Source organism: Lissotriton vulgaris, chromosome 5, assembly GCF_964263255.1.
Source record: "Lissotriton vulgaris chromosome 5, aLisVul1.2, whole genome shotgun sequence".
Classification (NCBI taxonomy): domain Eukaryota; kingdom Metazoa; phylum Chordata; class Amphibia; order Caudata; family Salamandridae; genus Lissotriton; species Lissotriton vulgaris.
In genome coordinates this window covers 2,016,887,762-2,016,906,840 of record NC_141693.1, presented here as the reverse complement: position 1 = coordinate 2,016,906,840, position 19,079 = coordinate 2,016,887,762, and positions in this window count along the sequence as shown.

The following is a 19,079-nucleotide window of genomic DNA, read 5'->3' as shown; positions in this document are numbered from 1 at the left end:
TGTCTTAAGTCAAACTTAAGACAAAATCCTATCTTTACTACTACTAAATGCCTTCTGTGAACACCAAAAGTAGTAAGTTTAGGATTTTCTCTTAAGTTAGTTCTGTGAATCAGGCCCTCAGCAATTGAACCCCAGGGGAATCCAACTGAGTGCTAGCCAAGAAAGTCAAAGGGCAGGAGGCCTCAACCATCGTAGAGTGCCACCACAGGGCAGGAGGCCTCAACCATCGTAGAGTGCCACCACTCCTCCCAAGAAACCACAGGGCAGGAGGCCTCAACCATCGTAGAGTGCCATCACTCCTCCTAAGAAACCACAAGGCTGACCATTGTCGCCTCAAGGTAGACCCTGAATAGATTGTCATCAGGGTTACCCCAGCTGAATCCCTACACACAGGACAAACCCCAGAACCTCCCAGACAAGCAGAGTCCAGAGCCTCAACACCAGCCCAACCACAAACTCACCACAGATGAAAATATTTAACATCACAGCGGTAGGGACAACTCAAAACCGTATAATTTAACAAACAATAATCTTTAATGTAACCAGCAACAATAATAATTCAAATCCTTTAATGCAACAACAACAGTAGGAAAAACTGAAAAATCCTAACTTGGCAAGACCTTCAAGTACAGGCAGGGAAAACATCAGGACAGCGGTTCAAGGGCGACCGGGAATGTTCGCTAGAGTTCTCCATCCGGGTGCCGAAAGGAGGTTCAGGGCGCCCTCAACTGTTGATCCCCCGAGGCGGGTTAGCAGACCTTGCCCCCCGGGAAAGACCGTCCAATGATGAAGCAGGACAGCCCTCACTGGTGCCCAAACATGCTCCTTGTGGTTCGAGGCAAACAGCTGGCAGAGGCAAAATCAGGACCGCTGGGCCACTCATGAAATGGGTCTTAGGGATGCCAATGTTCCTTGACTGCAGCTCGGTCATGGGGCAGTGGGAATGCAGACTAGACTCTCACTGTTTGTGTTAGGTACCCCGGGAGGCTGGTGCTGCTCAGCTCCGGTTGGTCCTGGTATCTTCACACTCGGTGGGGAGACAGCTCTGACCTTCCAGGGCACGAATACCTTCTCCTGGTTGTCTGCGGCATCGGTTGGGCCGGGGAGCTGAAAGGCGGTTGACCGCAGTTTGCAGGGTGAGTCACTCAAGAGAGTTGAGAGTAGGCAGGGAGTAGCTGAATATTCAGATACACATGTAGGCAGGCACTCACATGAGGGTATAAACAAACATACAGGAGCATGCAAGGAGAAGGTAGGTACTCACATACACATGTAGGCAAGCACACACATGGGTGTATAAAGAAACATACAGGAACATGCAAGGCAAAGCTAGATATAAACCCACTTACAAACAGGTGCGTGTAGGATTTGCACACACATTCATACAGACAGGCACCAGATTTGCACAAACACGTGCAGATGGCAGGCGCATGTAAGGTGCAGCAGGAAATTCCCACACATGCAGACAGGGAGGCGCATGCAAGGCGCAGCAGGGTATTCATACACATGTGCAGACAGGGAGGCGCATTCAAGGTGCAACAGGGTAATCACACACGTGCAGACAGGGAGGCATATGCAAGGCATATCAGGGTATTCACACATGTGCAGACAGGGAGGCGCATGCAAGGCACAGCATTGTATTCACACACATGTGCAGACAGGGAGGTGCCTGCAAGGTGCAGCAAGGCATTCATAAACACTTGCAGACAGGGATGTGCATACAAGGCATAGCAGGGGATTCACACACATGCAGACAGGGAAGCGCATGCAAGGCACATCAGGGTATTCACACACATGTTTTTCATACACACGTGCAGACAGGTAGGTGCATGCAAGGCACATCAGGGTATTCATACACATGCAGACAGGGAGGCACATGCAAGGCACAGCAGGGTATTCACACACACATGCAGACAGGGAGGTACATGCAAGGCTCAGGAGGGCATTCATAAACACGGTATTCATACATACGAGCAGACAGGGAAGCGCATGCAAGGCACATCAGGGTATTCACACACATGTTTTTCATACACACGTGCAGACAGGTAGGTGCATGCGAGGCACATCAGGGTATTCATACACATGCAGACAGGGAGGCACATGCAAGGCACCGCAGGGTATTCACACACACATGCAGACAGGGAGGTGCATGCAAGGCACAGCTGGGCATTCACAGACACGTTATTCATACACATGCAGACAGGGAGGCGCATGCAACGCACAGCAATGTATTCACACACACATGCAGACAGGGAGGTGCATGCAAGGTGCAGCAGGGCATTCATAAACATGTGCAGACAGGGATATGCATACAAGGCGTTGTTACAAAAAACAAGGGAACCCAAAAGGTATAGTATAGGGACCTTGGGCAGTATCATGTTATAGAAAACAATGGTCCCTATTTTCAGAGGAAGCATCACTTATATACAATAATCATACTCTAAATAGGTAATATGTCTTTTGTCCAGGCGGACAAGAATTTATTTTGCAAATATATATCAAATTAACTTGTTAGAAACATTCAATGACAAGTGGGCACAGCCGTGACCCACGAAACAGTGAGACAACAAAACGAAGCACAGAATGGCCAAAGGGCAAAGTGAAATACGTCTGTACACTCCTATTTGAAAGTTTTAACAGACTAAGATAATTTTCTTATACACCATTGCACATTACAATATTGCATAGTCATACTGCATATGGCACCAAAAAAGACATACTACCTATTTTATGATTATTGTATATAAGTGATGCTTCCTCTGAAAATAGGGACCATTGTTTTCTATAACGTGCATACAAGGTGTAGCCGGGTATTCACACACATGCAGACAGGGAGGCACATGCAAGGCACAGCAGGGTATTCACACACACATGCAGACAGGGAGGTGCATGCAAGGCTCAGGAGGGCATTCATAAACACGGTATTCATACATACGAGCAGACAGGGAAGCGCATGCAAGGCACAGCAGGGTATTCACACACATGTTTTTCATACACACGTACAGACAGGTAGGTGCATGCAAGGCACATCAGGGTATTCATACACATGCAGACCGGGAGGTGCATGCACGGCGCAGCAGGGCATTCACACACACGTTATTCATAAACACGTGCAGACAGGGAGGCACATGCAAGGCACAGCAGTGTACTCACACACACATGCAGACAGGGAGGTGCATGCAAGGCACATTAGGGTATTCATAAACAAGTGCAGACAGGGATGTGCATACAAGCCATAACAGGGTATTTACACACATGCAGACAGGGAGGCGCATGCAAGGCACAGCAGGGTATTCACCCATGTGCAGACAGGGAGTAAGGCCTATCTCAGAAGCTTGCATCCTGTTTATATAAAGTACAGAAAGTGTGTTGCCTGATTGTGAAAATTGTATTGAAGACAGCACATGTATTACTTTTGTTAAGTATGTAAGCCGCCAGTTCTGTACTTCCTTTGATTTTATGTTAAATGACATTTCTTAAAATTGAACTTTGTTTTTTTTTTTTCCTGTGAAAATAGACTTTGGATTGGGAACTTTGAGTGGGCGTTAAAATGTGCTGATCATCAAGTGAAAAAGATAACAATGTTATGGTTCCAGAGTAGAAACAAGAATGAATCTGGTGACAAAGCTGAGAGCGGCAAGGGTTAAAGAGAAAGCCAGTGAATCCTAAAGGATAAGGTGAAAGAAGAGGCGAGAAACTAAAGCTGAAAGCAGCAGAATTGATGATTTGAGTCTGAGGAGTGCCAATAAGTAATACACATAAGAATAATAATAATAGACATTTGTAAAGCGCACAATCACCCGTAAGGGTCTCTAGGCGCTGGGGGCCGTCGGGAAGATTAAGCAAGCTATTGCCCAGAGTCACATGGTGCTGGGCTAATCTGCCGCCGGAACCGGGGATCAAACCGTGATCCCCAGATTCCGGAGTGAGTCGCCCTGGCCGCGGCGCCACACCTCTGCTCCTCTATTTCTAAAGCAACCCTTCAACTCGCCTTTAAAGAGCATACATTAGCTCAAGTCTCGCAGAGCACCACTATATGCACTCTGACTTCCAGGTTTCTGGACGTCAAACAACAATACAAGCTAGAACCAGCACTTGACAACATTCAACCATTTCTTGTCAAGAAATTGTTTTTGCAAGTTGGACATGGGGTGCTCCCCCTTAGAGTATTTACAAATAACTGGAAGGGAGGCCCCAAATTGGACTGCCCAGGGTGTATGTTGACCGAAGAGACTGAACTTCGTGTCCTCCTCTTCTGCCCTGCTTATCGAAGGCCAAGGTCCAAATGGGTGCTCCAGCTGTGTAGAAATATGGGAATTAGAGATCCCACTGAGGCTTGTGGAGAAGTGTGGCTCAGGGGTTAGAGGTGGCAGACCCGGAAGCTGAGATCGGCCCTGGACCAGGGTTCAATTCCCCGCCCTGACGGGGGTTGGGCTCAATAATTTCACGGACTCGATAATTCTCACTCCGGTGCCTACTCGACTCACGGGTTCACACTCTGCGACTCTGGGCAATAGCTTGCTTAATCTCCACAACGGCCCCTTGCGGCGGGATGCCTGGCTTTCACCTTGTGGATACCCTGCCGGGGTATCTCACAGGGGAATACCAGGACGGGTTCCCTAAGCAAGCGCATAGATGCCTGCGATGTGGGCGATTTGCGCTATATAAATACATGTACATGTACATGTACTATAGGCTACTAAAATATAAGTCGCACCCATTATTTGTCTTTGCATTGCAATTTCTAGATTCTTGCTCGCGATCGGTGCATGCGTCGAGGCATCCTAGAGAAACAGAGCTCAGGAATACCCCAGCGCTTGCCCGTCTAATGTTCATGCTGCTAATCTAAGTTTGCACACTCTCCCATGCGAGAATCTGTTCTGCAAAATCTCGCTCTTTTTTTAGCTGTTTTTAAATCTTTTTTATTGTTTTTAACATGTATTTATTGTATTGGTTATAAATGCTTTTAAAGGTTTGTTTATATCTGCCCTGTCCTCAATTGGCATCTATGGTTGTTGACTATTGTGCGATGTGTGGTCTCTGGGCCTGAAACTACCTTATAACTCTGCACTTTACCGCTCTTTTTGGCTCCCTAACGATATTTTGTATTTATCTCTAATATGTGTAAATTGTTGTGCAATAGAAGCTCTGCATTTTATGCATGTTATTATTAATTGCGCTTTTATGCCTACATAGCCGAAATATTGTTGTTTTGACTTGACTTGACCAATCACTAAAAGATGAGGCTGTTCATAATTGGAGCTATTGCTAAAAGCTAAGGTAAGTTACAAAAGGTTCCTCAGTTAAAGCAGAGCATCCTTAGGAGGACTGTGGGAGCATAGGGGTGTTTAGGTACCGAGAAGGGTCCTCGAATGTTTATGGGTACAGTTCAGAATCAAGATGAGGATTGTGGGTGAAGGTTAAGCGCATTGAGCTAAGTATGACGTAAAGCTATGGATGAGCAGGAGGGCGCAGTCGGTGCAAGTCAATCTTGTACTAATAGTGTCTTGGTGCCCCTTTCTTGCAGAATAATGCATGCAACAAGTCCATAAGACACTTGGGCTTGACTTGGGCTTGATATGTCACTTGGTGTAAGGAAAAGCAATTCAGATTATTTGAATTTCTTTAATGTTGTTTTATCTTTGGCCTGGGAAGGCTTTGCTGTGGGCATGCCATCTAAGGAGGAGAAAGTTTACCCAGTTGAATCCACAACATGCTCTTAATTTCAATATTAAATTGCTTGGCCAAAAAGAGCTGTCATGGGCCATAGCAGCCCATTTCATTAGATTATAGACTGGACTTCAGCTCTAGCTCAGTGTGTTCCCTTTTTGGATATAGGTGGAGCCCTATGAGGGCTTCCATCCCTGCATTGATTAAGCACCACTGTATCGATTCTCCAGTCCATAGGGAGGCCCTTTTTAGGTCGAGGCTACCGTCGCACTGCGAAGCAGTGGGCGGAGCCGAAGATGTTATGACTTCTTGTTGGACAGGCCACGTGAAGGGCCGCTCCCCCTCTGCCCGACCAGGCCCGAGCCCGGTCCCTCAAGTGTCACACACCACCACTTCACGTTTTCCGTCCCCTCTGGGACCCTTGCCTCTGAACATATCGACCTCGTGGGCCCGATCCATTACTGGCCCGCGCGCCCAGCCCGGGCGCCATCTTGGACACTCCGCCACGAGGCCGCGTGGCCCCCGATCGACCCCAACCCTGGGCCTGGCCAGGCCTCAGACATCCCGGCACCACCCTCCACCCAGGAGGTGAGCGGACCACTTGGCAGGTCAATGGGAGAAAGAGGTGTCGATGGCTCTCCCTCGCCAGGTGCCGCTCGCCACAACCTCCCCGGGCGCTGGCTCCACCCCCCTGCTGGGTGTCTGGACCCCTCCATCCCGGACCCCCCAAACCCCCAAGTGCGAGGGTCCGGACATCAAAGGGCACTAGCCCTATAACTGGGGCAGCTCCAGAGCAGGAAGGCAGTTGTATCCTGGAGTCGAGAGACGCAGTGAAGAACTCATCCTTGACGGACTTCTGGCGCTGCCGTAGCCCTGCCTTGCGAAACATCGTCCTGCCTGCTGGCGCTGCCGCAACCTTCGTAACCTTCATCGTCGTCGGGACCTGCTGGCGTGGCCGCGGACCGTTTGTAACCACCATCTTCATCGGGACCTGCTGGCTCCGCCGCGGACCGTCGCTTCCTTCATCCATCTCGGGACCTGCCTGGCTCCGCCGCGGCCCGATCAGCTAGAACGCCGAGCTCGAGGATTGAGAGCTATTTTCATCTATTGGTAACAAGACTGTCCCGCTACCCTTTTCCCAATCCAGAGACCAGAATCGAGGGGACCCCTGAGTCCAGACCTCCTTGTATAATTTTACTGTACCTAAAGAATTGCTGATAAAGTATCGTTGAACCTTATCCTGGTGTGGTGTCCGTCTGTGGGGGGGAAGTTACTTGTCTGTACGATCGCTGGAGACGGCTCTCCCCGGAGACCTCTCCCCTTGTCCTCGGCCGACCCTCCCGGTCCGTCTAACATTGGTGGCCAGCGGCGCGATCCGAATCACCGCATAATCGTACAGAGAGTAGCTCACCCCACGACGAAATCACAATGACAACCAAAGAAAGCGGATCCACCGAGAAATTTCAAATGGAGGAATTGGACGAGTACAGCCATCGTGAACTAAAACAATTCTGCATCGAACTAGGTATCGCTACCACCGGTCTAAGTACCAAAGACGATTTCAAGCATGCCCTAGAGTCCTGGGCAGAAACCGGGGCCGCAGGAACCACCGACCAAAACATCGCAGCAATAGGAAAAAACACCACGGCCCCCGAGGAGCAAAGAACGGGTCTCTCGCAAGACGAGATCCAGGAACGAGAAAGAACACGACTACATGAACTAGAAATGGCCCGGCTCAAAATGGATGTTGAACTTAAACTGGCCGAACAAAAAATAAGCCTAGAGCACCTGCGTCTCCGCGAAGAAAGAGAGGAAAAACAGAGACAAAGGGAGCTCGAGGAAAAGAGGCTGGCGTATGAACACGAGCGCAAACTAGCTGAGATAGACTTACGCAAGCAGAACAGAGAATTAGGGGTGCCCGAGCAACCCCGCGACCCAGGGGCAACAGAGAAAAAGGTACACATCCCCAAAGATGTCGTTCGAGAATACTTCCGAGAGGACGACATCCAGCAATGGTTCAAGGCCTACGAAATCGCTATGACCGCCCACCGGATCGATCGAAGCGATTGGGGAGCCGGTCTATGGGGGAGATTCCTCAATGAGGGCCGCGATGCCCTGTTACAGCTCCCGGACCATCAGATGACCTCCTATGACCACATGAAAGCTGCCCTCCTCATCCGCTATGGGCTCACACCCGAGATGTACCGTCAGAGGTTCCGAGACTGCACCCGCATCCCGGGTACAACTTGGGTGGACTACGTGAACTACTTTAGCCGAGCCTTCGAGGGCTGGATCAAAGGAAGCAATGTCACAACGTACGAACAACTCTTCAACCTCATGGTGTGGGAGCATCTATCAAACAATTGCTTCATTGAGCTCAGGCAGCACCTCCTCGACAGCAAATTGACTGATCCACGGCAGCTCGCAGCCGAGGCTGACCGGTGGGAAATCACCAGAGTGGGCCGAAATGGGTCCTATGAACAGAACCGGAACAACAACGGTCAGCACCGTCCCCGAGGAGGAGGGGGGGGCCAAGGGCGAGGAAGAGACAACGCTCCGGTCGCCCCCGCTACCAGCACCACCCCCCCGGCCAACCGGGGCAGCACCCCGGCGCGACCGGGATACAGAGCCAATGTCACGTGTCACCGATGCCAACGAGTCGGCCACTATGCAAACGACCCAAATTGCCCGCAGTACCAGAGCCCGAGACCCCGCCAAGTGGCCGCTGCTGCCCTAGGGGAAGAACAGATCTCCGAGGAGCAGGAAGAATACGAACAAGAGCATCAAGAATGGGAGCCAGCCGCCATGACTTTAGCATGCTTAGGGGGGAAAGACATGGTCCCGCGGGTCCCCCTACCCGCTAACACCCGGAAGTACAGCCAATGGGTGAGCATCAATGGACGCCAGGCCGAAGCCCTCCGTGACACCGGGGCCAGTATAACAGCCATCCGCTGTCACCTGGTGACCCCAGAACAGTTCATACCAAACATTCTCTGCCCTGTCCGTTCAGCCGATAACTCGGAAAGTCTGTGTCGGATGGCCTGCGTCCCTTTCGAATGGGGAGGGGTCTCCGGCATGTTGAAAGTAACGGTCCGAGATGATGCTCCCGTAGACTGTCTCCTGGGGAATGACCTTGAAAGCTCTCCCTGGGCAGCCGTAGAACGAAGAGAACACCTGGGGATGTTGGGCGTCCCGGACTGGGCGTGCGTCACCACCCGGTCCATGGCCGTCCGTGCCAATCCCCGACAAGAGGAACCCGAATGGCCGGCGCCTCCTCCCCCGGTCGCCCCAGTCGAAGACACCGACCGTGCCGTCCCCCCAGAACCAGCTCAACCTCCGGACCTCGCTGGCCTCGACCAGTGGCATCAAGAGGGGGGACCCACACAGGAACAGTTTCGCCAAGAGCAAAAGACCTGTCCCTCCCTCGAGGGACTCCGCCAACAAGCCCTCGCCCAGAGCGCAGGAGATACCTCCGGAACACATTGGATCTACTGGGACAATGATCTGCTATACAGTGAACAAAGGATCGCGGAGTTGGGGGCCAGCCGAGTGCTAGTGGTGCCCCTCCGTTTTAGAGACTTCTTGCTAAACCTGGCCCACGATGTCCCCCTGGCTGGACACCTGGGTCAGGATAAAACCTACAGCCGCCTAGTAACCCACTTCTTCTGGCCCAAAATGAGAAATGATGTACTCCAGCATTGCCGATCTTGCCCCACGTGCCAAGCCAGTGGAAAGAGCGGCCGCAAACTAAAGGCCCCCCTGCAACCATTTCCCGTGGTCACCACCCCGTTCGAGAGGGTCGGGATAGACATTGTGGGGCCCCTGGACCCCCGTACGAAGCAAGGACATCGGTTCATCATGGTACTAGTGGACCACGCCACCCGCTACCCCGAGGCTGTTCCCCTGCGAACTGTGACAGCCCCGGTGGTCGGCCGGGCCCTGATGGGGATCTTCTCCCGTGTGGGCTTCCCCAGAGAAGTCGTCAGCGACAGGGGCACAAACTTTATTTCCAAATATATGAAGTCCCTCTGGCAACAGTGTGGGGTCACCTACCGATTCACGACCCCCTATCACCCTCAAGGAAACGGACTCGTTGAGCGGTTCGACCGCACGCTCAAAGGGATGATTGGGGGGTTGGAAGAGCCCCTCCGTCGCCAGTGGGATGTGCTGCTGCCGTGCCTCCTCTTCGCATACCGAGAGGTCCCCCAGAAGTCCCTCGGCTTCAGCCCGTTTGAGTTATTGTATGGACACCCCGTACGGGGGCCTCTCAGTCTAGTCAAGGAAGGCTGGGAAATGCCCCCCCTAAAGAACCCCCCAGATGTCTTCAAATACCTCCTAACCCTCCGCAACCAGACCCGACGGTTCAGAGAACTGGCAAAAGCAAACTTGGAGGCCAGTCAAGAGGACATGAGAAAGTGGTATGACCAAAATGCCTCCTCCATCGAATTTGAACCCGGACAACAGGTATGGGTGATGTCCCCCACCGAGCCCTGCGCTCTGCAAGACAAGTGGACGGGGCCCTTCAAAGTAGTCGAGCGTAAGGGTCCTGTCACCTATCTCATCGACATGGAATCTTCACGGAACCCCCTCCGAGTCCTCCACGCTAATAGGCTGAAACCCCACTTTGTGCGTTCAGAACTCAGCCTCCTGATGGCCACAGACAATGGAGCCGAAGAGGACTCCGAACCCCTTCCTGACCTCCTACGGACTCGGGAGAAAGATGGCTCCGTGGATGGGGTCCGGCTCTCGGGAGCCCTCACCCTGGACCAACGCCAGGAATGTCGAGACCTTCTGCTGCAGTTCGCCGACCTGTTTTCCCTCACCCCAGGTGTCACTTCCTGGTGTGTGCACGACGTGGACACGGGGGACAGCCCCCCTATCCGCCACCGGGCCTACCGCGTACCAGATCGGGTACGGGCTTGCATCCAGGAAGAAGTAACCAAAATGCTCACCCTCTGGGTCATTGAGCCCTCAGACAGCCCCTGGGCCAGCCCAGTAGTACTGGTCCCCAAAGCAGCCGCTCCCGGCACCACACCGGAACTCCGGTTCTGCGTCGACTACCGGGGCTTGAATGCGGTCACCAGAACAGACGCACATCCCATCCCCCGGGCGGATGAACTAATCGACCGCATGGGAGCTGCCCGCTACCTCAGCATTTTCGACTTGACGGCGGGCTACTGGCAGATCGGCCTCACACCCCGGGCCCAAGAACGATCTGCATTTTCCACTCCTGATGGCCATTACCATTTCAAGGTCATGCCCTTCGGCATGAAGAATGCCCCCGCAACATTTCAGCGGCTAGTCAACCAGGTCTTGGCCGGGCTCGAAGGATTCAGCGCCGCCTACCTAGACGACATCGCTGTGTACAGCCACCACTGGTCCGACCACCTCCACCACCTCCGAGCGGTGCTACAGGCCCTTCAGCAAGCTGGCCTCACGATCAAGGCCAGCAAATGCCAAATTGGTCAGGGGTCCGTAACCTACCTCGGACACCAGGTGGGAAGCGGCCTGGTGGCCCCTCTGCAGCTCAAGATTGCCGCCATCCAGTCCTGGCAGCCCCCCATCACCCAGACCGAGGTCCGCGCCTTTTTGGGACTCACGGGCTATTACAGACGGTTCGTGAAAGACTATGGTACCATAGTGGGGCCCCTCACAGAGCTCACGTCCAAAAATCAACCCAAGAAGGTCAACTGGACCCCAGATTGTCAAACAGCCTTCGAACAACTGAAGGCCGCCATGTGCTCCGCCCCTGTGCTCCAGGCCCCCGACTACAGCCGGGAATTCGTCGTCCAGACGGATGCCTCCGACCACGGCATTGGGGCGGTCCTGTCTCAATTGAACACCGAAGGCCTTGATCAGCCAGTGGCCTTCATCAGCAGGCGACTCCTACCTCGAGAACAACGCTGGAGCACCATCGAGAGGGAGGCCTTCGCCGTGGTATGGGCCCTCAAAAAGCTCCGGCCCTACCTCTTTGGCACACACTTCCGGGTGCAGACCGACCATCAACCCCTGCAGTGGCTGATGCAGATGCGGGGGGAAAACCCAAAACTACTACGTTGGTCCATCTCCCTACAAGGGATGGACTTCACTGTTGAACACCGGCCTGGGCCAGATCACGCCAACGCAGATGGCCTGTCCCGGTTTTTCCGCCTCGACGAGGAGAGTCCCCAAGAGGATGGGTGACTCTCCCCGCCTTCAGCTGGGGGGGACGCATGTTGGACAGGCCACGTGAAGGGCCGCTCCCCCTCTGCCCGACCAGGCCCGAGCCCGGTCCCTCAAGTGTCACACACCACCACTTCACGTTTTCCGTCCCCTCCGGGACCCTTGCCTCTGAACATATCGACCTCGTGGGCCCGATCCATTACTGGCCCGCGCGCCCAGCCTGGGCGCCATCTTGGACACTCCGCCACGAGGCCGCGTGGCCCCCGATCGACCCCAACCCTGGGCCTGGCCAGGCCTCAGACATCCCGGCACCACCCTCCACCCAGGAGGTGAGCGGACCACTTGGCAGGTCAATGGGAGAAAGAGGTGTCGATGGCTCTCCCTCGCCAGGTGCCGCTCGCCACAACCTCCCCGGGCGCTGGCTCCACCCCCCTGCTGGGTGTCTGGACCCCTCCATCCCGGACCCCCCAAACTGCCAAGTGCGAGGGTCCGGACATCAAAGGGCACTAGCCCTATAACTGGGGCAGCTCCAGAGCAGGAAGGCAGTTGTATCCTGGAGTCGAGAGACGCAGTGAAGAACTCATCCTTGACGGACTACTGGCGCTGCCGTAGCCCTGCCTTGCGAAACATCGTCCTGCCTGCTGGCGCTGCCGCAACCTTCGTAACCTTCATCGTCGTCGGGACCTGCTGGCGTGGCCGCGGACCGTTTGTAACCACCATCTTCATCGGGACCTGCTGGCTCCGCCGCGGACCGTCGCTTCCTTCATCCATCTCGGGACCTGCCTGGCTCCGCCGCGGCCCGATCAGCTAGAACGCCGAGCTCGAGGATTGAGAGCTATTTTCATCTATTGGTAACAAGACTGTCCCGCTACCCTTTTCCCAATCCAGAGACCAGAATCGAGGGGACCCCTGAGTCCAGACCTCCTTGTATAATTTTACCGTACCTAAAGAATTGCTGATAAAGTATCGTTGAACCTTATCCTGGTGTGGTGTCCGTCTGTGGGGGGGAAGTTACTTGTCTGTACGATCGCTGGAGACGGCTCTCCCCGGAGACCTCTCCCCTTGTCCTCGGCCGACCCTCCCGGTCCGTCTAACACTTCTACAGTGGGGCTTTAACCCGCCTCTCTCTTCCATTGGCTAGCTTCGTAAATGGAGGCTAGCCATTGGAAGGAAGATGTGTCAATCATTCTTGGAGCAGATTCGCGGGCGTTTCTGTGTTTTTTTTCCCGTCATGCAGCGGTGGGCGTTTATTATTATTTTTTTTCTCAAGGCATGTATTTATCATTTCTAACGTGTCTGTTGCAGGGGTGGGCTGCGCGATTTCTGTTGCCAGGATGGATTTATCTATTTGCGAGCAGGTAAGCAGCATTTTGTTATATTTTACCCCCGCACTGCCTGCCGCATCCCCACTGGGAGGAGAGATCGTGAATAATCGCACCGCAGCACCGGAGATGCTTCGTGTATCAAAGCGCACCCTCGCCTGTGCGCCGCGCCTCACGACAAAGAAGCATTTCCCCGCTTTCATCGGGCGCCCCCCGGAGTGTTCGTGGCGTATGCCAAAAGCGTACGCAATCGCACCAGCTTTTGTTTGTGCCCACTACGAGACATACCGCCTTGCCTTGGGGCCTGTTAGACGGGGACCCGGAGGGTCGGCCGAGTACAGGGGGAGAGGCCTCCGGTGAGGACCGTCTCCGGCGATCGTACAGCCAAGTAACTTCCCCCCCCACAGATGGACACCACACAAGGATGAGTTCAACACACTTTATATAAGAATCTTGAGGCACGGTGGTAAACGATACAGGGGGATCAGGACACGAGGGTCCTCCCAATTCTAGTCTCTGTAGGGGGTAGCAGGACAGTCTTAGTACCGGACCGGTACAGGTGCGGCAAGAAGGAAGCTCACATTCCTCGAGCTTGGGGGTCCGCAAGGATGGGCCGCGGCAGCGCCAGCAGGCTAGGACAATGGTTCACAGCGAGGAGGGCCGCGGCAGCGCCAGCAGGCTAGGACGACTGTTCACAACGAGGAGGGCCGCGGCAGCGCCAGCAGGCTACGACGATGGTGCACGACGAGAAAGGCCGCAGCAGCGCCAGCAGGCCAAGATGATGGTTTCATGGTGAAGAGGGCCGCGGCAGCGCCAGCAGGCTTCGGAGATGGTTCACAAGAAAGGGCCGCAGCAGCGCCAGCAGGCTTCAGAGATGGTTCACAAGAAAGGGCCGCGGCAGCGCCAGCAGGCCTTCAAGGATGAGTTCCTCACGGTGTCTCTCGACTCCAAGATACAACTGCCTTCCTGCTCTGGAGCTGCCCCAGATATAGGTCTGGTCTCCTTTGATGTCCGGACCCTCGCCCTTGGAGGTCGGGAGGTCCGAGATGAGGGAGTCCAGACACCCAGCAGGGGGGTGGAGCCAGTGCCCGGGGAGGCTGGGGCGATCGACCCCTGGTGGAGGGGAGCCATTGACGCTCCTTTTCCCATTGACCTGCCAAGTGGTCTCTTCACCCCCTAGGTGGATGGTGGTGCCTCGATGTCGGGGCTTGGCCAGGCCCAGGGTTGGGGTCGAGCCGGGCCTCGCGGCCTTGTTATGTAGTGTCCAAAGATGGCGGCTGGGCCGGGGCAGTGGTGCTGACGGGGGCCCGGGCCAGCCGATACTGGGGTGTCCATGCGGGGAGGGAGCGGGCCGTCCACGAGGCCTGTCCAACACACACACATCCAGGTCAGAGCCCCCCATGCACACACATCCAGCCTCCTGCCTGTTAATTAGTAGAGGCCCCCACCCGGGAATCAGAACTGCGCAGAGGGCTATTCACAAGAGCACTGTACAGTGCCTTAGAAATGACGATCTGGCACCACGTGTGGAGCCGGAGTGTATTGTAATTATTGGTAACAGTATATAGCTGTTAATGTTTTGTGTTCGCCCTGTCTTCAGTACTATCGGAGCCTTTGCTGTCAGCAGGAAGGTTGCCGTGCTGATAGTAGTGGCCACGGCTGCCATGGGACTGGCTCGCTTATGGCTGCAATGTGTGTTTACTCTGGCTTTTATGTTAAGACATTTTGAGTGCATAATCTGGGTGCATTACTATTTGCTCACAAGCATGCCTGCAGTCTGGTTCTCCAGGGAGCATGGCTGTGGCCCCAAGGTTAATGGGGACGTGCCTCTTCTCCATCGGAGGGTCCTAGGGCTGGAGGTGATTCCTCTTCTCACCGCGGACTCCTGTGTCTCATATGAGTATTCCTCTTCTCCGGTGCTCGGGACCCTCACCTGTTGATTAGATGAAAGCAGACATCATCCCCTGTGGTGTTCAGGGAGTGCATTCCTGTAATGTGTTTTGTTTGTGACCCGAGGAGTGGCTGCTGTGAGGCCTGAGCCTATTATTGCTCCGTGATTCCAGGGTATAGTCCATATTATGACCTAATTAAAGGAAGTCTCATCCATTCTGCGCCATCCTATGCTCCAGCTCAAGTATCCACGAGAACTCGACCAAAATGTATGTAAAATCTGATCTGTCATTTTCTGCCAGGTGTTCATATTGTGTATTTCTTTCCTACTGTTCTGTACTCTCCCTTATTGCGCCTCGTCACCTGGCAGCATTTACCAACCTTTGTCTCTCTTCTACAGATCCTAGATCGTTAATTCTTCAAAGGCATTGTGAAAGTGTAGAAGGCGGCAGCTCAGTTGGTGTGGTAATCAAAAAATGGGGGGTTGATGTATTGCCCCAACACCGGTCCTTTAGTGATCGGTCACTGGCCACAGAGAGGGTTCAGTGGCAGTATTTGGACTGGAAGTATCCATAGCTGCAAAGTTTTCCAGGGCCCTGCATAATATATTGGTCCAGTCCACATTTTTTTCCTCTGGATTTTGGGACTTTTAGTCCTATTTTCATAATGGAATAAACCGCGTTAAAAAATCTGCCTGGAGCAGCACATCACACATGGGCCTGGGAAGCTTGGCCTGGCTGAGCACCTTTTCTCCCCAGGGGACTGGGCACCTTTTTTACTGGCAGGAGCTGTCTCCCTGGAATCTGAACAGTTAAGGGGTCACATTCCATCTAAATCCTTTTCTCCTGCAAGAGCGAGCTGTTAAATTGGCAGTTCCCATCAGTACCCCAGCCATCCCCTTAGCTTTATTGCCTAGTTCCACTCTCCTCCTGTGTTGTGATGCTATTCCCATCACTTCTGCCCTCCTCCCGCTTTACTTGATATTGCCTTCCGCCATCTGCCATCCGTCATGTTGCTTACTCCCTTCTGCCTTTCATCTGCTGTACTTGTTGGCCCACCCCACCCACCATAGCAAAAAAGTGCTATAACCGTGCAAGTGCTAACAGTGTCATAGCACTGTGTGTGCGTGGGTGGCTCTGTCTGTCTGTGTGTGTGGGTGGCTCTGTCTGTCTGTGCGTGGGTGGCTCTGTCTGTGTGTGTGTTATCGTGGGTGGCTCTGTCTGTGTGTGTGTGGGTGGCTCTGTCTGTCTGTGTGTGCGTGGGTGGCTCTGTCTGTCTGTGCATGGGTGGTACAAAAGGGGATGGTGATGGACGGAGCATCTGAATCAATGAAACACTCAAACCCAGTCAAAAGATCTGGGTTTAATCCATCACCGTTCTTTAGCCCACTCTGCCACCCCAGTTCAGACATGGCTATATGCAAATCAGTCTGACCCTGAGCCTCATGGGAACAGTCCAGCCCGAACTGCCAAGCCATGTCTTCCCTGGACCGGAAACAAGCTTCCGAGGACTGGTTTCTGGCATTCCAGCCGTCTTCAGCCCGGCTTGCTTGAATCCAGTGGCAAAGTGAGCAAAGGACTCACGTCTGAGCATACCCTGTCATGCATGGGTGGCTCTGTCTGTCTGTGTGTGTGTGCGTGGGTGGCTCTGTCTGTCTGTGCATGGGTGGCTCTGTCTGTATGTGTGGGTGGGTGGGTGGGTGGCTCTGTCTGTTTGTGCGCGTGGGTGGCTCTGTCTGTGTGTGCGTGGGTGGCTTTTTCTGTCTGTGTGTGGGTGGCTCTGTCTGTGTGTGTGGGTGGCTCTGTCTGTCTGTGTGTGGCTCTGTCTGTCTGTGTGTGCGTGGGTGGGTGCAATTCTGCTTTAACTTTTCAGGCCAGGCATCCTTAGCGTTGTGGGGGCCGTTGTGGAGATTAAGCAAGCTATTGCCCAGAGTTGCAGAGTGGGACTCCATGATTGGAATAGGGACCGAGGCGAGAATTATCAGGTCCGTGGAATTTTTGAGCCCAAGACCCGCCGAGGCGGGGAATTGAACCCTGGTCCCGGGCAAGACCTCTGCATCAGGGTCTGCAGCTCTAACCATTGAGCCACACTTCTCCACAGTGCGTGGGTGGCTCTGTCTGTCTGTGTGTGCGTGGGTGGCTCTGTCTGTCTGTGCATGGGTGGCTCTGTCTGTGTGTGCGCGTGGGTGGCTCTGTCTGTGTGTGCGTGGGTGGCTCTGTCTGTCTGTGTGTGCGCGTGGGTGGCTCTGTCTGTGTGTGTGTGCGTGGGTGGCTCTGTCTGTCTGTGTGTGCGTGGGTGGCTCTGTCTGTCTGTGTGTGCGTGGGTGGCTCTGTCTGTCTGTGTGTGCGTGGGTGGGTGCTATCCTGCTTTAACTTTTCATCGGCTCCCTTCCTAGTTCGATATGCACCATTTCTGACTTATTCCATGTTGACCCCCTTTTGTATGTAAGTGTTCTGTTTGGTATTCTTATTCGATGCTGGTACTGCATTTATTACCTTTCCTCCAATTGTAAAGCGCTCTGATATCCTTCGGGGTCATGTTCGTGCTATATAAAGCTTTATAAATAAAACGTTATACATAAAGGGAGGCGCATGCAAGGCGCAGCAGGGCATTCATTAACACGTGCAGACAGGGAGGTGCATGGAAGGCGCAGCAGTATATTCACACATGTGCAGACAGGGAGGCGCATACAAGGCACATGCAAGGTACAGCAGGGTATTCACACACGAGCAGACAGGGAGGTGCATACAAGACGCAGCAGCGTATTCGCACACATGTGCAGATAGGGAGGTGCATGCAAGACGCAGCAGCGTATTCGCACACATGTGCAGATAGAGAGGCGCATGCAAGGCGCAGCAGGGTATTCACACACGTGCAGACAGGGAGGTGCATGCAAGATGCAGCAGCGCATTCGCACACATGTGCAGATAGAGAGGCGCATGCAAGGTACAGCAGGGTATTCACACACGTGCAGACAGGGAGGTGCATGCAAGACGCAGCAGCGTATTCGCACACATGTGCAGATAGGGAGGTGCATGCAAGATGCAGCAGCGTATTCGCACACATGTGCAGATAGAGAGGCGCATGCAAGGCGCAGCAGGGTATTCACACACATGTGTAGATAGGGATGCACATGCAAGGCGCAGAAGGGTATTCATACACACGTGCTGACAGGTAGGCGCATGCAAGGCGCAGCAGGGTATTCACACACACGTGCTGACAGGTAGGCGCATGCAAGGCGCAGCAGGGTATTCACACACACGTGCTGACAGGTAGGCGCATGCAAGACGCAGCAGGGTATTCACACACATGCAGACAGGGCGGCACATGCAAGGCGCAGAAGGGTATTCACACACACGTGCAGACAGGACGCGCATGCAAGGCGCAGCAGGGTATTCACACACACGTGCAGACAGGACGCGCATGCAAGGCGCAGCAGGGTATTCACACACACGTGCAGATAGGGCGGCGCATGCAAGGCGCAGCAGGGTATTCACACACACGTGCAGACAGGGAGGCACATGCAAGGCGCAGAAGGGTATTCGCACACACGTGCAGACAGGGCAGCACATGCAAGGTGCAAAAGGGTATTCACACACACGTGCAGACAGGGCGGCACATGCAAGGCGCAGAAGGGTATTCACAAATGTGAAGACAGGGAGAAACATGCAAGGCGCAGCAGGGTATTCGCACACACGTGCAGAGAGGGAAGCGCATGCAAGGCACAGCAGAGTATTCACACATGTGCAGACAGGGAGGCGCATGCAAGGCGCAGCAGGGTATTCACACACACTTGCAGATAGGGCGGCGCATGCAAGGCGCAGCAGGGTATTCACACACACGTGCAGACAGGGAGGCACATGCAAGGCGCAGAAGGGTATTCACACACACGTGCAGACAGGGAGGCACATGCAAGGCGCAGAAGGGTATTCACACACACGTGCAGATAGGGCGGCGCATGCAGGGCAGGGTATTCACACACACGTGCAGACAGGACACGCATGCAAGGCGCAGCAGTGTATTCACACACACGTG